General features: G+C 43.5%; 1 protein-coding gene across 2 annotated transcripts in view; it reads right to left on the bottom strand.

The window, feature by feature from the left end:
• Positions 1–21,436, bottom strand: part of sema3b (sema domain, immunoglobulin domain (Ig), short basic domain, secreted, (semaphorin) 3B) — a 439,432-nt gene that overhangs the window by 373,094 nt on the left and 44,902 nt on the right. The window contains exon 1 of one of the 2 annotated variants that reach the window (XM_063068203.1): positions 17,095–17,118. The exons of the other annotated variant lie outside the window; for it this stretch is intronic. The gene's annotated coding sequence lies outside the window, so the exon portion shown is untranslated. Of the gene's footprint in view, positions 1–17,094; positions 17,119–21,436 lie in introns of those variants that run through there. 2 annotated transcript variants of the gene reach the window in all.

The raw sequence follows: 21,436 nt of genomic DNA, 5'->3' as shown, positions 1-21,436 counted from the left end.
ACCTCTTCTCAGAAACAGAGTTCCTTGCGGCAATACAGGACCATGTGGTTAACACAAAAATGATCAAAAAATACACAATAAAAGACCAACAAATTCAAGATGATAAATGCAGAAAATGCCAAGAGATACCAGAAACAATCCAGCAGATTATAGGATCCTACAGGAGTTTAACTCAATCTGCTTACTGGCACGACCACAATCAAGTGGCAAACATCATTCACCAAAATCTTGCTTTAAAATATAAACCCATAAAAGACACCATGCCTTACTAGATACAAGCCAGATCTAGTTTCAGAGTCAGAGTCTGACAAATTACATTACAACCGATCCATTATTACAGATAAGACAATCCATAATAATTATCTGGATATAATATTACAGGATAAACAAACAAGAATGACTTATTTAATAGGTATAACCATTCCAAACACATATAACATACAGAAATCGATGTGAAGAACACCAGAAATATGCTGAATTAAAAGAGGAAATTCAAAGACCATGGAACATGAACAGGGTATACATTGTCCCAACAGTAATATCTACAACAGCCATCATCCCAAAATCAGAACACAATAGCATTAAACAATTAGGCCTACATAGCAATATTCATCTAAATCTCCAGAAAGCCACAATACTAAACATTACTAGAATAGTCTGAAAGTTCTGAGCAATTGAGAAATGAGTGTGCTTGGCCATGCCTATAGCTCAGATTTTTACCAGTATGAGCTGAGAAAAAAGTAAAAATAATAATAAACAAATAAGTAATAAATAGCAAGAACATGACATGAAGAGTCCCTGAAAGTGAGTCCGTAGGCTGTGGGAACAGTTCAGTGACGGGGCAAGTGAAGATATCCCCTCTGGTTCAAGAGCCTGGTGGTGTGAATCCTGAGGCTACTGTATCTTCTTCCTAATGGTAGCAGTGAGAAGAAAGCATGACCTGGGTGGTGGGTCTCTGGTGTTAAAAGTGGCTTGCATGTGCTGTATGTAGATGAGCTCAGAAGAGTTACAGTTACAGAGAAAGTGCAATGCAGGCAGGCAATAAGGTGAAAAGGCCATGATGTGGTAGATGGTGAAGTCAAAGGTCCATCATATCATAGAAGAAGTCTGATCAATTACCTATAACAGCAAGAATGGGTAATCATGGTAATCATGACCTCTACCTTCCTTGAGCTCAACTGAACAAGTCACGTACTGTATACACTCATTAGCCACATTATTAGGTATCTCCTGTACCTAATACAGTGGCCACTGTATCTGCGTTTGTGGTCTTCTGCTGCTGTAGCCCATCCACTTCAAGGTTCAACGTGTTGTACATTTAGAGATGCTCTTCTGCACACCATTGTTGTAATGCCTGATTATTTGAGTGACTGTCGCTTTCCTGTCAACTTGAACCAGTCTGGCCATTCTCCTTTGACTTCTCTCATTAACAAGGTGCTTTCACCCATGGAACTGCTGGTTACTGGATTTTCATTTTGCACTATTCTCTGTAAACCGTGTTGTGCGTCAAAATCCCAGGAGAGCAGCAGTTTCCGAGATACTCAAACCACCCCATCTGCCACCAACAATCATTCCATGGTCCAAGTCACTTAGATCACATTTCTTCCCCATTCTGATGTTTGGTCTATTAACAACTGAACCTCTTAACCATGTCTGCATGGTTTTATGAATTGAGTTGCTGACACATCATTGGTTGATTAGATTATTTGCATTAATGAGCAGGAATACATGTGTACCCAATAGAGAGACCATTGAGTCTATACCATAGCTACAGCCTCAGTACCTTGCAGCAAGAGCTCAGCTCCTGACAGCCAAAAGCACTTCCATCACATACAAGCAGAAATGTGGAGCAAGATAGAGTATTTTCCATTTGTCTGAAATAGAACAGGTCCCACAACTCTCAAGAAAATTGTTAGCATGCTAGATAAAGCAACACACTTGATAGGTACCCCATAGGTTCCTTAACACTTCCCTCCATTATCAGTGCAGTGTGGCTACAGTCTGTACCATCTGCAAAACCCAGTGTACTTACTTGCCCAGGATACTCTGAAAGCACCTTGCAAAACTACCACCAGATCACCACCAAGATGGGCACGGCCTTCGGGCATATGAGAACTCCTCCACATGCAGACTCCTGTCCAAGTCACACAGCATTCTGACTTGGAAATAGATTGTTGCCCCTTAGACCAAAAGACATAAGAGCTCAATAAGGCCATTCGGCCTATTGGGTCTGTTCCATCATTCAACCACGGTTGACTTATTATCCCTCTCGACCCTGCTCTCCTTCCTTCTCCCCATAAATTTTGACTAACTAATCAAGAACCTATCGACCTCCACTTTTAATATACCAGATGACTTGGGCCTCATCAGCTGTCTGTAGTCATAGTCATACCTTATTAATCCCGGGGGAAATTGTTTTTCGTTACGGTTGCTCCATAAATAATAAATAGTAATAGAACCATAAATAGTTAAATAGTAATATGTAAATTATGCCAGTAAATTATGAAATGTCCAGGACCAGCCTATCGGCTCAGGGTGTCTGACCCTCCAAGGGAGGAGTTGTAAAGTTTGATGGCCACAGGTAGGAATGACTTCCTATGACACTCAGTGCTGCATCTCGGTGGAATGAGTCTCTGGCTGAATGTACTCCTGTGCCCACCCAGTACATTATGTAGTGGATGGGAGACATTGTCCAAGATGGCATGCAACTTAGACAGCATCCTCTTTTCAGACACCACCGTCAGAGAGTCCAGTTCCATCCACAAATTCATCACCCTTTGGCTGAAGAAATTCCTTCTCATCTCTGTTCTAAAGGAACGTCCAAATCTGAAGCTTTAGACTTAGATTTTAGCGACGTATCTAAAGCTGACTCAGTGGGTTTGGCACCATCATAAGCTTCACGTGGAAGTTAAAGACCACATGGCGTTGTTTCTTAATCGCAGATCAAAACTTATTCCTCAATCATCACCACCTTCATCATCTTTGGGTCCGTCATCTTCTCCTGGAAGCCTATAAAATCTGTTGGAGTACCTTCACCCAAGGGACAGCAGTTGTCCAAGAAGGTGGCTTATAGGCAATAAGTGATGTGCAATTAATTCTGGCTTTGCTCAAACTCCAAAATAATAAATAAGGAAACTTCTCAGCCTTCAAATAACTTCACTCCTATTACCATTCATGTTGAAACAAATATGAGTTTTGCAATGCTTAAGATAGAGAATAGAAGAAGGGGAGGGGGCAATTTTGTTCACCAGAAGGAGAAATCAACATTCATACCATCAAGTTGGAGGAAACCCACACAGAATATAAGGTGTTGCTCCTCCACCTTGAGGGTGGCCTCATCTTGGCACAAGAGGAAGCCATGTATCGACACATCGGAACGGGAATGGGAATTGAAATTAAAATGTTTGGCCATTGGGAAGACCCGCAGAATGATCAGAATGATCTGCCTGGATGGGATGCAAAACATAGCTTTCCACCGTACTTCAGCATCTTTGATTATAATAAACCAAAAACCAATTAGCTTTGTGTTTAGTACTTGCTTTTCACTTAACAACTCAGTGGGCGGTCCTCACCTCTGACAAATCCTAAATACGGCACCCTATCCCACCCTCAACAAAATAATTTTCAACGATGACATGCACCTACCATAAGAAAACACTCCCCAAACACTCCAACACAACCACTCCTTCCTCAATGATCTACAAGCTCCAGAGCAACATAGAGTCACAAGAGAACTACAGATCAGAACCAGATCCTTTAGCCCATCCAATCCATGCTAAATGGTTGTTCTGTCTAGTCCCTTTGACCCATACCTGGATCACAGCCCTCCATGCTAGTCCCACCTATTTACTTACCAAACTTCTCTTAATTTTTGCAATTGAACCCACATCCACCACATCCACTGGCAGCTTGTTCCACACTCACACCACCCACTGTGTGAAGAAGATCCCCCTCACCTTAACCTATGACCTCTAGTTGTAGTGTCGCCCAACCTCAGTGGAAAAAAGCCTGGTTGCATTTTCCCTATAACATGGTCGATATCATGGAGGCAATGGCGTGAAGGGTCCCCTATGTTCAAACTGGTTTCTCCGTTTGTGATCTTGCACAATTATAATCATACTGACCTACCCAACAGGGGTGAAAGAAGCTTCAAAATGAATTAAAGCCGGACTTGTAAAGGAAAGTAAAAATTCTAGCGTTGTGGGCTGTGATCCGAAACTATTTGAAAGTTACTTTCAAAACACTAGTCCAGGCAAAAATGAGCTGTTCAGCGTTTATTATTCTCCATGAGTAACAAGCAGAAAATTTGAACATTATTTATCACTACCACATAAATGGACAGATCCAAAGTCCCAGAGAAATTCAAAATAACCCTCTGTGTAATTACTTTATAGCTCTTTTCAAGAAGCATCCATCAAAATGAGAATCGGGTTTAATATCATTAGCAGATGTTGTGAAATTTGTTAACTTTGCAGCAGCAGTACAATGTAATACATCATAATATAGAAAAAAATTGTGAATTACAGTAAGTATGTATATATAGTTAAATTAAATAAGCAGTGCAAAATTATAGGTAAAAAGGTAGTGAGGTAGTGTTCATAGGTTCAATGTCCATTCAGAAATCTGATGGCAAAGGGGAAGAAGCTGTTCCTGAATCGTTGAGTGTGTGCCTTTGGGCTTTTGTATCTCCTTCCTGATGGTAGCAATGAGAACAAGGCATGGCCTTGAGGGGGCTCCTTGACAATATCCTGGATACTATGGAGGCTCGTGCCATGATGGAGCTGGCTAAGTTTACAACTCTCTGCAGCTGACTTCGATTCTGTGCAGTAGCACCATCCCCACCGCGCCCCCCCCCACCCCCCAACATACCGGACAGTGATTTAAATTCTCTCCCTGTAGAAAGTTTTGAGTGTTTTTGGTGACATACCAAATCTTCACAAATTAATGAAATATAGCCACTGTTGTATTATCCTTGAGATGTAGGAGCAGAATTGAACATGGCTAATTTGTTTTCCTACTCAACTGCATTTCTCTGCCTTCTCCCTGTAACCTTTGACTCCCTTACTAGTTCAGAAAACCATCAACCTCCACTTTAAGTGTACCCAATGACTTTATCTCCATGGCTTTAGATTGTAGATATTCCTGTAAGTGAGACCTGCCAAGCAAAGGGTTTTTGGAATTCATTCCTTCACTCCTGGTGCTTGAAGGCAGTTGTGACATTCTATTGAACTCAGTATTGTTTACACTGACCATCAAATAACTTCATCCTTAAATTGGACTAAATTGGTTGGAAACAGCCTGTGGGAGTGTAGATAGACTGATGAGCAATTAGGAACAAGAGTATGGCCCAGAGTGAAACAGAAGGAAGACAAAATCATTTATGCTGGAGAATTGTCCAGATGATGGATCAGTTTCACTTTGACCCAGAAATGTGAGTACATTTAAATTGGTTGCTAATGTGTTGTGGTGTATTAATAAGTATAAAGTCTTTGAAGCTCCTCAAAACATTGTTGCACAAAAGCACCGCCTACCACTATAATTTGCTTCGCAGACAGGATTTCTTGTTTCCTCCATCTGTACCATGTCAGTTGCTCTTGGCCAAAGCACCACGTGGGATGCTCAGGAGTGAAAACAAAAATCTTCTCTGATTCCCCCCCCCCCCGGTGACGCTCAGTGTGAATTAAGCAGGGTGTGGGGAGATATCAAACAGAATGCAGCACAAGAGGCTCCACTGTACTGTGAAGATTAGAACAGTACAATGGATGAAAAGGCCCTTCGGCAGCAATGTTGTGTCAAAGTAATTAAATTAGTGATGAAATTCCAAGCTAAGCTCATCCCTGGTAACACACACAAAATGCTGGAGGAACTCAGCAGGTCTGGCAACATCTCTGGAAAAGAATAAACAGTCGCTGTTTCAAGCCAAGACCCTTCATCAGGACTTCTGCTATGATATAGATATGTAGAGACCTTAACAGCCACCTTATTAGGTACCTACTGTACAGTGGTTAGCGGGTGTACGTACATGGTCGTCTGCTGCTATAGCCCATCTGCTTCAAGGTTCAACACGTTGTGCATTTAGAGATGTTCTTCTGCACACCAGTGTTGTAATTTTTTGTTTATTTGAGTTACTGTCGCCTTCCTGTCAGCTTGAACCAGTCTGGCCATTCTCCTCTGACCTATTATTATTATGATTATGAGGACACACAGTCCCCTTTTATTGTCATTTAGTAATGCATGCATTAAGAAATGACACAATGTTTTTCCAGAATGATATCACGAAAACACATGACAAACCGACTTAAAAACTAACAAAAACCACATAATTATAACATATAGTTACAACAGTGCAAAGCAATGCCATAATTTGATAAGAGCAGACCATGGCACAGCAAAAGTCTCAAAATCTCTCAAAAGTCCCATCATCTCACGCAGACGGTAAAATTCCAGCACCGCCAACTTGCCGATGCAGCATCCTGGAAGTATCCGACCACAGACCTATGTCATTAACAAGCCGGTTTTGCTCTCCGAGCTGCTGATCACCAGATTTTTTTTGGTTTTCACACAATTCTCTGTAAATGCTAGAGACTGCTGTGTACGAAAATCCCAGGAGATCAGCAGTTTCTGAGATACTCAAACCACCCTGTCTGGCACCAGCAATCATTTCACGGTCAAAATCACTTAGATCCCATTTCTTCCCCATTCTGATGTTTGGTCTGAACAACAACTGATCCTCTTGACCATGTCCGCATGCTTTTGTGCATTGAGTTGCTGCCACATGATTGGCTGATTAGATATTAACATTAACAAGCTGGTGTATAGGTATAACTAATAAAGTGGCCACTGAAACATATAAACAAATCCCTTCTGCCTGCACGATGGCCATATCCTTCTACTTCCTGCACGTTTATATGTGTATCTGAAAACACACTCAACGTTTTAGGAACAGCTTCTTCCCCACGGCCATCGGATTTCTGAATGGACAACGAGCCTCACTATTTTGTTTTGTTTTGTACTTTTTTTGTACTAATTATTTAATATATACACACATACATTTCTCATTGCAATCTACAGTTTTTTATTATTATGTATTGCAATGTACTGCTGCTTCAAAACAACACATTTCACGATATATGCCAGTGTTATTAATTTTGATTCTAATTCTATTATAAGAGTTATTGAACATTCCTATTGTGTTTACCTCCACCACCACCCCTGGCACTATATTCCAGGCACCCATCACTCTTTGTGTAAAAATCTTGTCCCACACATCTCCTTTGAACTCATGCCCCCCCCCTCCCATCACCTTAAATATATGCCTCTGATATTAGACACTCTAACACTGAGGAAAAGTTACTGGCTATCTACTCTATCAATGCCTCACCTAATCTTATAAGTCTCTATCAGATCTCTCCTCAGTTTATTTTGTTCCGGAGAAAACAACCCAACTCTGTCCAAGCTCTTGTTACAGCACATGCTCTCTAATCCAGGCAGCATCCTGGTAAACCTCTACTGCATCCTCTCCAAAGTCTCGATATTCTTTCTGTAATGGGTAATGTAATGTATGCAATACACCAGATGCATTCTAACTTGAGTTTTATAAAGCAGCAACACACACAAAATGCGGGAGGAACTCAGCAGTCCAGGTGGCATCTATGAAAAAAGTACATTCGACGTTTCGGGCTGAGACCCTTGTGTCCTGTGAAGGGCTTCGGACCAAAACACCGTCTGTACTTTTTCTGAGTTCCTCCAGCATTTTGTGTGTGTTGCTCAGATTTCCAGCATCTGCAGATTTTCTCTTGTTTATAGAGCTACAACACATCTTCCCTACTCAGTGCCTCAACAAATAAAGGCAAGCATGTCATATGCTTTCTCTATCACCCTATCAACCTGTGTAGCCATTTTCAGGGAGGTATGAACTTGGACCCCAAGATCCATCTGATCATCAACACTGTCTAATAGGGCTAGTAGGGTAATTGGTCACATGGGGGTAATTGGGTGGCATGATCTCACTGGACCAGAAGGGCCCTTTACCATGCTGTATCCCTAAATAACTTTTAAAAAAAAGCTCAATGGAAGACTAGAATGAAGTCATTAAACAGGTCGGGCAGCATTCGTGGAAATGATCAGTCAACGTTTCGGGCCGGAACCCTTCAGCAGGACTGAAGAGGGAAGGGAAGGCCCTATAAAGAAGGTGGGGGAGGGTGGGAAGGAGAAGGCTGGTAGGTGCTAGGTGAAAAACCAGTAAGGGGAAAGATAAAAGGGTGGGGGAGGGGATAGCTGCAGATTGGGGGACCGCTTTGTCGAGCACCTCCACTCTGTCCGCCACAACAGTTACCACCCACTTCAACTCTGCTTCACATTCCCATTCGGATATGTCCATACATGGCCTCCTCTACTGCCATGATGAGGCTAAACTCAGGTTGGAGGAGCAACACCTCATATACCATCTGGGTGGTCTCCAGGCCCTTGGTATGAACACTGAATTCTCCAACTTCTGGTAATTCCCTCCCCCTCCCGTCCCCCATCTTAGTTTCACTTTGCCCCACCTCCCCCAGCTGCCTATCACCTCCCTCATGGTTCCACCTCCTTCTACTACCCATTGTGCTTTCCCCTATTCCTCCTTCACCTTTCCTGCCCATCCCCTCCCTGCTTCCCCTCCCCCACCCCTTTATCTTTCCGCTTTCTGGTTTTTCACCTGGAACCAACCAGCCTTCTCCTTCCCACCCTCCCCCCACCTTCTTTATAGGGCCTCTGCCCCTTCCCTCTTCAGTCCTGATGAAAGGTTCCAGACTGAGTCGTTGACTGATCATTTCCACGGATGCTGCCCGACCTGCTGAGTTCCTCCAGCGTGCTGTGAGTGTTGCGTTGACCCCAGCATCTGCAGATTATTTTGTGTTTATGAAGTCATTAAAAACAGAGGATTGGCCATAATTATGTTGAATGGCGGATCAGCCTGAAAGGACAGAATGGCCAACTCCCACTCCTATTTTCTGTACGTTTCCAAGATTTGTTGACTTGCCTGCCTCTCCTAATCAGAGAAATGTGCCTACGGCTGAGCAGAAAGCATGAAGAAAAGGGAGAACCGTTATCAAAGAATAAAAACAGAAAGAGTTCACTTAAAGTGTAATGAGAGGCTCGAAGTGAGTGGCCAAATTGTAAAAAACAACATTTACATTACACTTTATAATGGCCTTAAGAAACTTCAGAAGAGATTGGCCATAAATTGATCACTTTGAAGTGCAGTTACAGGGGTAAACACACCAATAAGTTTATGCACAAGATCATCCAGTAGCACTTATATCCACTGTGATGAAGCGCTTCGAGGGGATGGTGATGAAACATATCAACTCCTGCTTGAAAAGTAATTTGGATCAGCTCCAATTTACTGACTATCATCACAGGTCGACAGCAGATGCCATTTCACAGACTATCCGCTCAACCCTGGAACATCTGGACAGTAAAGTTTCATAAACGAGAAAGTCTGCGGTTGGTGGCAATCCGAGCAACGCAGACAAAATGCTGGAAGAACTCAGCCGACCAGGCATCGTCTATGGAAAAAAGTACAGTCGACATTTCGGGCCAAAACCCTTCAGCATGACTGGAGGGAAAAAGCTGAGGAGTAGATTTGAAAGGTGGGGGGAGGGGAGAGAAATACCAGGCGATAGGTGGAAGTTGGAGGGGGAGAGATGAAGCAAAGAGCTGGGAAGTTGAGTGGTGAAAGAGATAGGAAAAGAAGGGCGAGGAGCACCAGAGGGAGGCAAAGAGCGGGCAAGGAGATAACATGTGTCACGGACAAAGGGATGGGAAATGGTGAAGGGGGAGGGGGTGGTGGAGGAATTACTGGAAGTTTGAGAAATCGATGTTCATGCCATCAGGTTGGAGGCTACCCAAACGGAATATAAGATGATGTTCCTCCAACTTAAGTGTGACCTTATCCCAGCAGTGGAGGAGGCCATGGATGGACATAACAGAATGGGAATGGGAAGTGGAATTAGAACGGGAGGCTGCTGGGAGATCCCACTTGTCCTGGCAGACTGAGTGTAGATGCTCGGCAAAGCGATCTACCAATCTATGTCAGGTCTTACTGATATACAAGAGGCCACATCAGGAGCACTGAGCACAGTATATGACCCCAACAGACTCACAGGTGAAGAGCCGCCTCACCTGGAACGACCGTTTGGGGCCCTGAATGGCAGTGAGGGAGGAGACGTAGGGGCAGGTGAAGCAATTGTTCTGCTTGCAAGGATAACTGCCAGAAGGGAGATTGGTGGGGAGGGATGAATGGACAAGGGAATCACATAGGGAGCGTTTCCTATGGAAAGCAGAAAGTGGGGGGAGGGAGGAAAAGGTGCTTGGTGGTGGGATCCAGTTGGAGGTGATAGAAGTTTCAGAGAATTATGTGCTGGACGCGGAGGCTGGTGGGGTGGCAGGTGAAGACAAGAGGAACCCTATCCCTGGTAGTGTGGCGGGAGAATGGGGTAAGAGCAGATGTGTGTGAAATGGAAGAGATGTGGATGAGGGCAGCACTGATGGTGGAGGAAGGGAGGCCTCTTTCTTTGAAAAAGGAGAACGTCTCCTTTGTTCTGGAATGAAAAGCCTCATCCTGAGAGCTGATGTGGTGGAAACAGGAGAACTGAGAAAAGGGGATGGCGTTTTTACAAGAAGCAGGGTGGGACGAGGTGGGACTCCCTCCAACATATAGGAGGGAGACTGAAAATCTCACTGAGTGGTGCCACAACAACAACCTCTCACTCAATGTCAGCAAGACCAAGGATCTGATTATTGACTTCACAACGAGGAAACCACTCCTCATCCAGCCGGGGGTGGTGGGGGTGTAGAGGGGTTGGAGATCAGAGGTGGAGAGGTTCAGCATCTTTAAATTCCTCCGTCTTTTCAGTTCAGAGGATTTTTCCAGGGTTCAGCACGCAAGTGCCTTGACAAAGAAAGCACAGCAGGTGCTCGACTTCCTAAGAAGTTTGCGAAGATTCAGCGTGATGTTTAAAACTTTGACAAACTTCTATAGGTGTGTCCTGGAGAGTATATTAACTGGTTGCGTCACAGACTGGTATGAAATGCCCTTCAATGGAAAAATTCTAGAAAAAGTAGTGGATAAGGCCCAGTCCATCACAAGTAAACCCTTTTCCACCATTGTGCACACCTACACAGAGCACTGTTGCAAGAAAGCAGCATCCATGGACAATGATCCCCACTATCCAGGTCATGCTCTCTTCTTGCTGCTGCCATCAGGAAGGTGGTACAGGAGCCTCAGGGCTCACAGCACCAGGTTCAGGAACAGTTCGACCCCTCAACCATCAGGCTCTTGAATCAGAGACTGAACTGTTTTCACAACCTATGGACTCACTTTCAGGAATGCTTCATCTCACGTTCTTGATATGTATTGCTTATTTATTAGTAGTAGTATTATTTGATTATTATTTTTTCTTTTGTATTTGTACAGTGTTGTCTTTTGCACATTGATAGTTGTCTGGTTTGTTGGGTGCGGTCTTTCATGGATTCCATTGTGTTTCTTGGATTTACTGAGTATGCCCCCAAGAAAATAAATCTCAGGGTTACTTTGAACTTTGCCTCATCCCCACCATTCCCATCTTCCCCCTCCCAAGAACAAGTGATCAGTGAATTGTGTGGTGTTAGAGAGGAGCTACTAGTCCATTGAGAGAGACTGTAATTGTTTTAGAAATAGCTGAAAGAGATCATGAACATTCACTTGAACAAGGCTACATTTTAGTGTCTCAAGGAATCCTGGTCTTGATGTGTAACCTCTGCTTCAGTAACGTACTAGGATAATCTAGGAGGAGAAGATGGCAGTGTGACGCAGCTCGCAGCAGCCACTCCGGTGCTGACGTCTGTTGTTTGTCAAGTAGGGTGCCATGCACAATCCTGATTTGATGGAGACGGACGTGAGAGCATGGAGGAACATCTGGTGAAACTTCTGAAATGCCTGCTTCACTGCTGCTGCTACTGTGTGATCCAGAATCTCCGGAGGGGAAGGCTGCAAGTCCTCGGCTTTGCTTGTTGCTCGGTGGCCGGGGCAGGGTCGAAGCGCTCAGCAGAGGATGGTGCTCGGAGAGGCTGTGTCGGAGGGGCTGGTCGGAGGCTCGAAGTTTTCGGACGACTCAGAGTCCGCTGCAGTCGGGTGCTTCCAATGGTGCTGCATCGGCAAGTTTGCGGCACTTGGAGGTTCATGGCAGAGAGGGTTTCTCCCTTCTGCCGCCAGCGTGAGATGATGGGGCTATCGGTACTTTGAGACCTTTTTTCTTACCATGCCCATGGTCTGCTCTTTATCAAATTATGGTATTACTTTGCACTGTTGTAACTATATGTTTTAATTATGTGGTTTTGTAAGTTTTAGTCTTGGTTTGTCCCGTGTTTTTTTTTGTGATATCATTTTGGAGAAACGTTGTATCATTTTTTAATGCATGCATTTCTAAAATGACAACAAATGAGGACTGAGTGTCCTCATAATCTAATCTAATCTCATGGATTAAAAGACCATATTCTCCTTCTGGTCTCAATAGTACATCCCTATATCCTGACTTCACCCACCTCCTGGGAATCACAGAGATACAGAGTGCAGAAATAGGAGCTGCAGCCCACCTGGTCCTCACTGGGAAGACATCTGGATAAAGACGTGGGTAGGAGAAGTCAGAATCAGAATCAGAATCAGATTTATTATCACTTACATATGTCATGAAATTTGACACATTACCACCGAGACATTATCACTGATTTACTTACGTCATGAATGTGGTGAGGAGCCTGACTTTGCCTTATGGTCTGGTATAGAAACGCCAATGCCCAGGAATGAAAAAGCTAACAGAAAGCAGAGGACACAAGGAAATCTGCAGATGCTGAAAATTCAAGCAACACACATCAAAGTTGCTGGTGAACGCAGCAGGCCAGGCAGCATCTCTAGGAAGAGGTACAGTCGACGTTTCAGGCCGAGACCCGTCGTCAGGACTAACTGAAGGAAGAGTAGGTAAGGGATTTGAAAGTGGGAGGGGGAGGGGGAGATCCAAAATGATAGGAGAAGACAGGAGGAGGAGGGATGGAGCCAAGAGCTGGACAGGTGATTGGCAAAAGGGATATGAGAGGATCATGGGACAGGAGCCCCAGGGAGAAGGAAAAGGGGGAGGGGGGAAAAACCCAGAGAATGGGCAAGGGGTATAGTCAGAGGGACAGAGGGAGAAAAAGGAGAGAGAGAGAGAAAGAATGAGTGTATATAAATAAATAACGGATGAGGTACGAGGGGGAGGTGGGGCATTAGCGGAAGTTAGAGAAGTCAATGTTCATGCCATCAGGTTGGAGGCTACCAAGACGGAACATAAGGTGTTGTTCCTCCAACCTGAGTGTGGCTTCATCTTTACAGTAGAGGAGGCCGTGGATAGACATATAAGAAGATGGGAATCCTTATCAATTCTCTTCAGGGCTCAAAAGTCTGTGTAAAGTTCAGTTCATCTTCTCTTCATGAAGATTTCCAACATCTTCAATTTTGATCTTGGACCCTTTTTTTAATAGTGAGTTATTTGGATAAACTGGCATTTGTCTGAAGACTTTGACTTTATGTGTGGTACAGGGGCACAGCTAGCAGGGCTGTTACCTCCCAGCACCAAGACTGGGGTCAAATATGACCTCAGCTGCTATCTTTGTGAAGTTTTGTATGTTTTCCCTGAAGTGCAGTTTGGCAGGTGATTTGGACAATTAAATTGTCCCATGTGTATGGGTGAATGGTAGCACTTATGAGGAGCTGAAGCGAGCACGGAGAGAATAAAAAGGGGTTAGAATAGGATTAGTGTAAATAGGTGGTTGGTGGTCAAAGTCAAAATCAGCATGGAATTAGGTCTATTTGTCTATGCTGTCTGTGTTTCCCTGTGAGCACGTCCCATCTGCCTGTATTTGACCCTTAGCCTTCTGAGCATGTTCAGACTTCAGATTTCTGAATGGTTCATGAACCCATGAACACTACCTCACCTCGTTCGCACTATTTATTTATTTATTTATTTATTTATTCTTATATTGTAACTTGTAGTAACTTTTTATGTCTTGCACTGTACTACCACAGAAACAACAAAACAAAAGTTCAAAGCAAATTTATTATCAAAATACATCTACAATATAACATCACATGCTACCCTAAGATTCATTTTCTTGTAGACATTCACAAAAGACCAAATAAATACAATAGAATCAATGAAAAACTATGCACAAAGACTGAACAAACAACCAATGGGCAAATGAAGATAAAATGTGCAAATGCAAAAAAAGAAGAAAAATAAATAATATTGAGAACTTGAGTTGTAGAGTCCTTGAAAGTGAGTCCGTAGGTTGTGAAATCAGATCAGAGTTGTTTTGAGTGAAGTTATGCGCGCTGGTTCAGGAGCCTAATTGTTGAACAGTGATAACTAGTCCTGAACCTGGTGGTGTAGGACCCAAATCTCCCAATGACAGCAGCGTGAGGAGAGCATGGCCTGGATAGTGGTGGTCCCTGATGATGGATGCTGCTTGTTTTCATTCCTTGTGGATGTATTCAATGGTAGGGAGGTATTTTTCCTGTGATGGACTAGGCTGTATCCAGTGCTTTCTCATCAAAGTCTGTCTTCTCCTATCATTTCAGATCTCCCCCTCCCCCTCCTACTTTCAAATCTCTTACTTTCAGTTAGTCCTGACGAAGGACTAGTGAGGTCTATCTTGGAGTATTGTGAGCATTTTTGGTGTCCTTATCTTAGAAAGGATATGCTGAAACTGGAGAGAATTCAAAGGAGGTTCATGAAAATGATTCCTGTATTGAATGCCTTGACAGATGATGAGTGTTAGATGGCTCTTGGCCTGTATTCACTAGAATTCAGAAGAATGAGGGATGACTCCATTGAAACCTACCAACTTGTGAAAGGCCTTGATAGAGTGGGTGTGAAGAGGATGTTTTCCATGGTGGGAGAGTCTAAGACTAGAGGACACAGCCTCAGAATAGAGGAGTGTCCTTTTATAATGGAGGTGAGGAGGAATTTCTTTAGCCAGAGAGTTGTAAATCTATGGAATTCTTTGCCACAGGCAGCTGTGGAGGTCAAGTCTTTATGTATATTTAAGGTAGAGGTTGATAAATTCTTGATTGGTCAGGGCATGAAGGGATATGGGGAGAAAGCAGGAGATTGGGGCTGAAAAATTGGATCAGCCATGATGAAATGGCAGAGAAGACTTGATTGGCCAAACGGCCTAATTCTGCTCCTATATCTTATTATGATTATTGCATGAAGTTCAAATGGGAGACAAAAAAACTGCTTGTAAAAGTAAATGCAAAGACCAAAGCCCAGCTGGATGATTGGAAGGCCAAAAAGAAAGGAGTCAATGAAAATACAAAAGCTGAAGATTCACCAGATGCTGTTGTGGCTGAGAAAACCAAGTGGAAAGATGAGATCATAAAGGGAGCAATAGAAGGATTAATCAGAGAATACTCCAGTGAACTAAATGGACCTTCCCAACATCAAGGTGCATCCTTACACTTCCTCCCTCACCACCATTCATGGCCCCAGACAGTCCTTCCAAGTGAGGCAACACTTTACCTGTGAGTCGACTGGGGTGATATACTGCGTCCGGTGCTCCCGATGTGGCCTTCTATATATTGGCGAGACCCAATGCGGGCTGGGAGACCATTTCGCTGAACACCTACGCTCTGTCCGCCAGAGAAAGCAGGATCTCCCAGTGGCAACACATTTTAATTCCACGTCCCATTCCCATTCTGACATGTCTAAACACGACCTCCTCTACTGTAAAGATGAAGCCACACTCAGATTGGAGGAACAACACATCATATTCCGTCTGGGTAGCCTCCAACCTGATGGCATGAACATTGACTTCTCAAACTTCCGCTAATGCCCCACCTCCCCCTCGTACCCCTTCTGTTATTTATTTATTTATTTATTAATTATTATTATTATTATTATTATTATTATTAATATTTTTTTCTTTTTCTCTCTCTCCTTTTTCTCCTCTGTCCCTCTCACTATACTCCTTGCCCATCCTCTGGGCTTCCCCCCTCCCCCTTTCTTTCTCCCTAGGCCTCCCGTCCCATGATCCTCTCCCTTCTCCAGCCTCATATCCCTCTTGCCAATCAACTTGTCACTTGGGGGTGCTGGGAGTGGACCCAAATGCAAGACACAAAAACACTATGTGAGATAAACTAAATTGAGTTTATTGCTCGTTACAAGGAGAGTAAAGCAAAAGCAGGAATAGCGTCCTGGGCAAGGACTCAGACCTTGGACTAAGCTGGGACTAAGGGTCTGGGCTAGGACTTGAGACTTGGAGCTGCCGGGGCCAGGACTTGAGACTTGGAACCTCCGGAGCCAGGACTTGAGAATTGGAGCCTCCGGAGCCAGGAACTCTTCTTATTCACGGGACAGAGTGAGAGACAGGACATAAAACATAGAGCCGGGAATCCTCCTTAGACACAGGACAGAGTCGGGACTGTTTTTGACACAGGGTCAGGACCCTTTCAGGGTATAGGGCCAGGACCCCTTTTAGACACACGACATGGATATGGACACCACACAACGAAGGACAGAACTATAACTGGGCTCAAGTACCCTCCAAGCCGCGGCGAGCTCTTGACTCACCCCACCGGGTTAACTTTGACTGACCCGTACTAACAAGGGAAGGCGGCTTGCTGGCATTTGCTTCGGGAGGAGACTAGGCTAGCTCCGGCCAGATGACATTGGTTCGCAGTACCTTCAGTGACCTTATTAACGCTCTCGCGCCGAACAGCTGAAAGCCGGAGACTATAAACTGCCGGTTCAGCCAAGAGTAAGTTGCCTCCAATCACCAAGCCCAAGGGACATGGGAAAACAGGGGAATCAAAGGGAAACAAGGAGTCAACGGTCCGGATCATAACATAAACAAAGTAAATTTAAAGGAACCCCGATCCGGACCATGACACAACTGTCCAGCTCTTGGCTCCATCCCTCCTCCTCCTGTCTTCTCCTATCATTTTGGATCTCCCCCTCCCCCTCCCACTTTCAAATCTCTTACTAGCTCTTCCTTCAGTTAGTCCTGATGAAGGGTCTCGGCCCAAAATGTCGACTGTACCTCTTCCTAGAGATGCTGCCTGGCCTGCTGCGTTCACCAGCAACTTTGACGTGTGTTGCCATCTTCTTATCCTGCTGAATTTCAACAGAACATTCCATTCATTTGTACTAAGTTACCAACAGCAAAGCTTCTATGTCTCAAAGTTATTCTTAAATTTGGCATAAGGAAGGATGCACAAAATACAGGAAGCAGTGCCAGGAATGAGTTAATGGGAGTGTTATCCTGGTGAAAAGTAAAAGCTTGTAAACAACATCTAACATTTTAATGAGGGAGACCAGCAACTGCAAAACCAAGTTTATTTTATTTCGTTCAGAGTGTTAATGTGTGGGGAATGTTTGATTATTGAAAGGCTGAGATAGAGTCGACATGGTGGAGAGGATATTTCCTACAGTGGGGGAGTCTAAAACCAGAGATCTGAGCCTCAAAATAGAGGGACATCCATTTCGAACAGAGTTGAAGAGGAATTTCTTCAGTCAGCGGGTGGTGAATCTGTGGAATTTATTGACAAGGATGGCTGTGAAGGCCAAGTCATTGAGTACATTTAAAGCGGAAGATGATAGGTTCTTGAATTCTCCCCTTCCGCTCCAGTCCTGATGAAGGGTCTCGGCCTGAAACATCGACTGTTTGCTTTTTTCCATAGATGTTGCCTGGCCTGCTGAGTTCCTGCAGCATTTTTGTGTGTTGATTTGGACTTCCAGAATCTTCAGATTTTTTTTTGTTTGTTGACATGTTCTTGATTAGTCGGTGTATCAAAGGTTATGGGGAGCAGGTAGGACAATGGGGTTGAGAGGGATAGTAAATCAGCCAGGATGGAATGGTGGAACAGACTTGATGGGCTGAATAGCCTTATTCTGCTTCTATGTCTTAGCATCTTATGGCATTCCCAGATTCCACGGTTCGACCATATTCCTCAGTGCCCTACCACTCATTGTGTAAGACCAACCATAGTTTGTCCTCAGAATGCAACATCGCACACATTAAATTTCCTCTGCTATTTTTCAGCCCATTTTTCCAGCTGGTCCAGATCGTGCTGTAAGCTTTGATGGTCTTTATGTCTACTGTGCCCCCGACCTTGGTGTTCACAAATCTGATGATCCAGTTTACCACATAATCATCCAGATCATTGATATAGATGACAAACAGCAATGGCCCAGTGGCACAGCAATAGCCACAAACCTCCAGTCAGAGAGGCAACCATCTACAACCATTCTCTGGCTTTTTTCCACAAAAGCTAATGTCTAATCCAATCTATTACCTCATCTTGAATACCAAGCAACTGAAACTTCTTGACCAACCTCCTATGTGGGACCTTGTCAAAGGTCCTGCTAAAGTCCATGTAGGCAACATCCACTGCCTTGCCTTCATCAACTTTTCCAGTAACTTTCTTGAAAAACTCTATAAGATTCATTAGACACAGCCTACCACCCACAAAGCCATGTTGACTAAATCAAATCACTCTCTATCTATCCAGATAGTTATATATCCAGTCCCTTAGAATACCTTTCAATAACTTTTCCATGACTGATGTCAGGCTCACCTGGGTTATTCTTAGAGCCTTTCTTAAACAGAACAACCTTAGTTCTCCTTCCTGCTGATAGCTATTAAGCACTTCCTTCTTTTACTTAACCAAGGCCTCAATATCTCTTGAATCATGTGCTGCCTTAAATAAACATTCAGGCTGTTATATTCCTCTCTCTGAAGAAGTTTATGATAACAGAGCTAGTGAAATATTTTGCCAGTTCTAGGAAGAGTAGTGTTGGTATGAAATCCCTTCTCTGACTGCAGTGTCTCTGTGCTTTTCCAGAACCATTGTTACTCCTTATACGTTGTCACACAAGTTCAAATGATCTCAGCCCACCAAGTGTAGAAATCCAGCCCGAGCCCTTAAATACTGTTGTGTGGTGACCTTCAACTTGCTCATTCTGTGACTATTGTTGTGAAGCTATTATTAAGTATGACGCTATTAAAGGCATATGACTGCTAACGCCTTGGGAGAGATGCATTTGCAGTTTTCCTGTGTGAGGGGTTGCCCACAGTGAGAGTGTGGGGTCTGAATTATGTAAGTTTTAAACAAAAGGGATTCTGCAGGTGTTGGAAATCCTGAGCAACCTACAAAAAATGCTGGGGGAATTCAGCAAGTCAGACAGCATCTATGAGGGGAATAAACAAAGTTCAAAGTAAATTTATTACTGAAGTACATATACGTCACCAAGTACAACCCTGAGATTCATTTCCTTGTGGGCAAGGTCAATAAATCCAATAATCATAATAGGATCAATGAAAGACCGCATCAGCTTGGGCATTCAACCAAGACGCACAAGACAACAAACTGTAAATACAAAAAGAAAGAAATAATAAAAATAAATAAACAATAAATATTGAGAACATCAAAAATGGCCGCCATTTTGGACTGAGGACCTTCCTCAGGGCTGGAAAGGAAGGGGGCTGGAGCCAGAACAAGAAGGTAGAAGCAGGGGGAGGAGTGCAAGCTGGCAGGTGATAAATGAAGCCAAGTGGGTTGAGGGCAATAAAATGGCTTAATTTCACACTATGGTGATGGTAGCAGAGTAGTTGACAGGGCCTGGACAGTTGATATGGAGACTTGGGTGCAAATCCCACCTTGGAGATGATGAATTTAAATTAAAGTAATGAAATAAATCTACAGCAGTAACCATTAGATTACTGGATTGTTGTAAAGATCCATCTGGTTTCAATGCCCTTTGAAGACGAACACCTACCATCTTTACCCTGTCTGGCCTGTACTGTGCTTCCAGACCACCAATAAGGCTGCTTCTTATTTTTCCCAGTTTAGGGTCAATGAAGGATGCAGAATAATTGTTAATGATGTAGATCATAAGACCATAAAACATGGGACCAAAAGTTAGGCATTCAGCCCATTGAGCCTGCTCCACCACTCCGTCATGACTGAATTATTATCCCTCTTAACCCCATTCTCCTTACAGCCTTTCACACTCTTAGTAATCAAGAACCTATCAACCTCCACTTTAAATATACCCAATGACTTGGCCTCCACAGCTGTCTGTGGCAAGGAATTCCACAGATTCACCACCCTCCGACTCATCAAATTCCTCCTCATCTTTGTTATAAATGGACATCTGACTATTCTGAGGTTGTGGCCTCTGGTCCTAAACTCCTCCATTATAGGAAGCATCCTCTCCACATCCACTCTGTCTAGGCCTTTTAATGTTCAATATGTTTCAGTGAGATTCCCACCCCCCTCATTCTTCTAAGCTCCTGCAAGTACAGACCCAGAGCCATCAAACAGTGTTCAAACATTAACTCTTTCTTTCCTGGAATCATTCTTGTGAACTTTCTCCAGACCCTCTCCGATGCCAGCACATTTTTTCTTAGATAACTATAATAATCCAAGTGCAGTTTGACCAGTGCCTTATAATGCCTTAGAATTATATCCTTGCTTTTATATTCTCGAAATGAATGCTAACATTGCATTTCCCTTCCTTTGTCATCAATTCAACCTGCAAGTTAACCTTTAAAGAACCCTGCACAAGGGCTCTCAAGTCCCTTTTCACCTCTGATTTTCGAATATTCCCCCGATTTAGAAAATAATCTATGCCTTTATATCTTCTACCAGAGTGCATGACCATCCACTTCCCTACACTATATTCCATCTGCCAGTTCTTTTCTCCTTCTCCCAATCTGTCAAAGTTCTTCTGCAGAATCTCTGCTTCCTCAACACTACCTGCCCCTCCACCTATCTTTGTATCATCCACAAACTTGGCCACAAAGCCATCAATTCTGATACTGTATACAAATCACTGACATTTAGTATAATGTGAAATGAAGCGGTTCCAATACAAACACCCGTGGAACACTACTAGTCACCGGCAGCCAACCAGAATAGGCCGCCTTTATTTCCACTCTTTGCCTCGTGCTAGTCAGCCAATATTTTATCCATGCTAATATCTTTCCTGTAATACCATGCTTTCTTATCTTGTTAAGCGGCATTATGTCCAGCGGCCTAACCAAGGGCTTCTGAAAATCCATATAAACAAAATCTACTGACTCCTCTTTGTCTATTTTGCCTGTTATTTCTTCAAAGAAATCCAACAGATTTGTCAGGCAAGATATCCCCTTAAGGAAACCATAAGGGGATATTTTACCATGTGCCTGCAAGTGTCTCGAAACCGCATCCTTAATAAAGGACTCCAACATCTTCCCACGTGTAAGAGGTCAAGTGGCTCTGAAAGGAATGAGGATAAAGCAGCACATTCTACATTCTGTGGCCACACTACTAGGTAGACCGGCTTGTTAATACAAATAAATATCTAATCAACTAATCATGCAACTCAATCCATAAAAG

The sequence above is a fragment of the Mobula hypostoma genome, chromosome 15, assembly GCF_963921235.1.
Source record: "Mobula hypostoma chromosome 15, sMobHyp1.1, whole genome shotgun sequence".
Classification (NCBI taxonomy): Eukaryota; Metazoa; Chordata; class Chondrichthyes; order Myliobatiformes; family Myliobatidae; genus Mobula; species Mobula hypostoma.
Note: the sequence above shows the minus strand (reverse complement) of the source record. Positions and strands in the feature narration are given on the sequence as shown.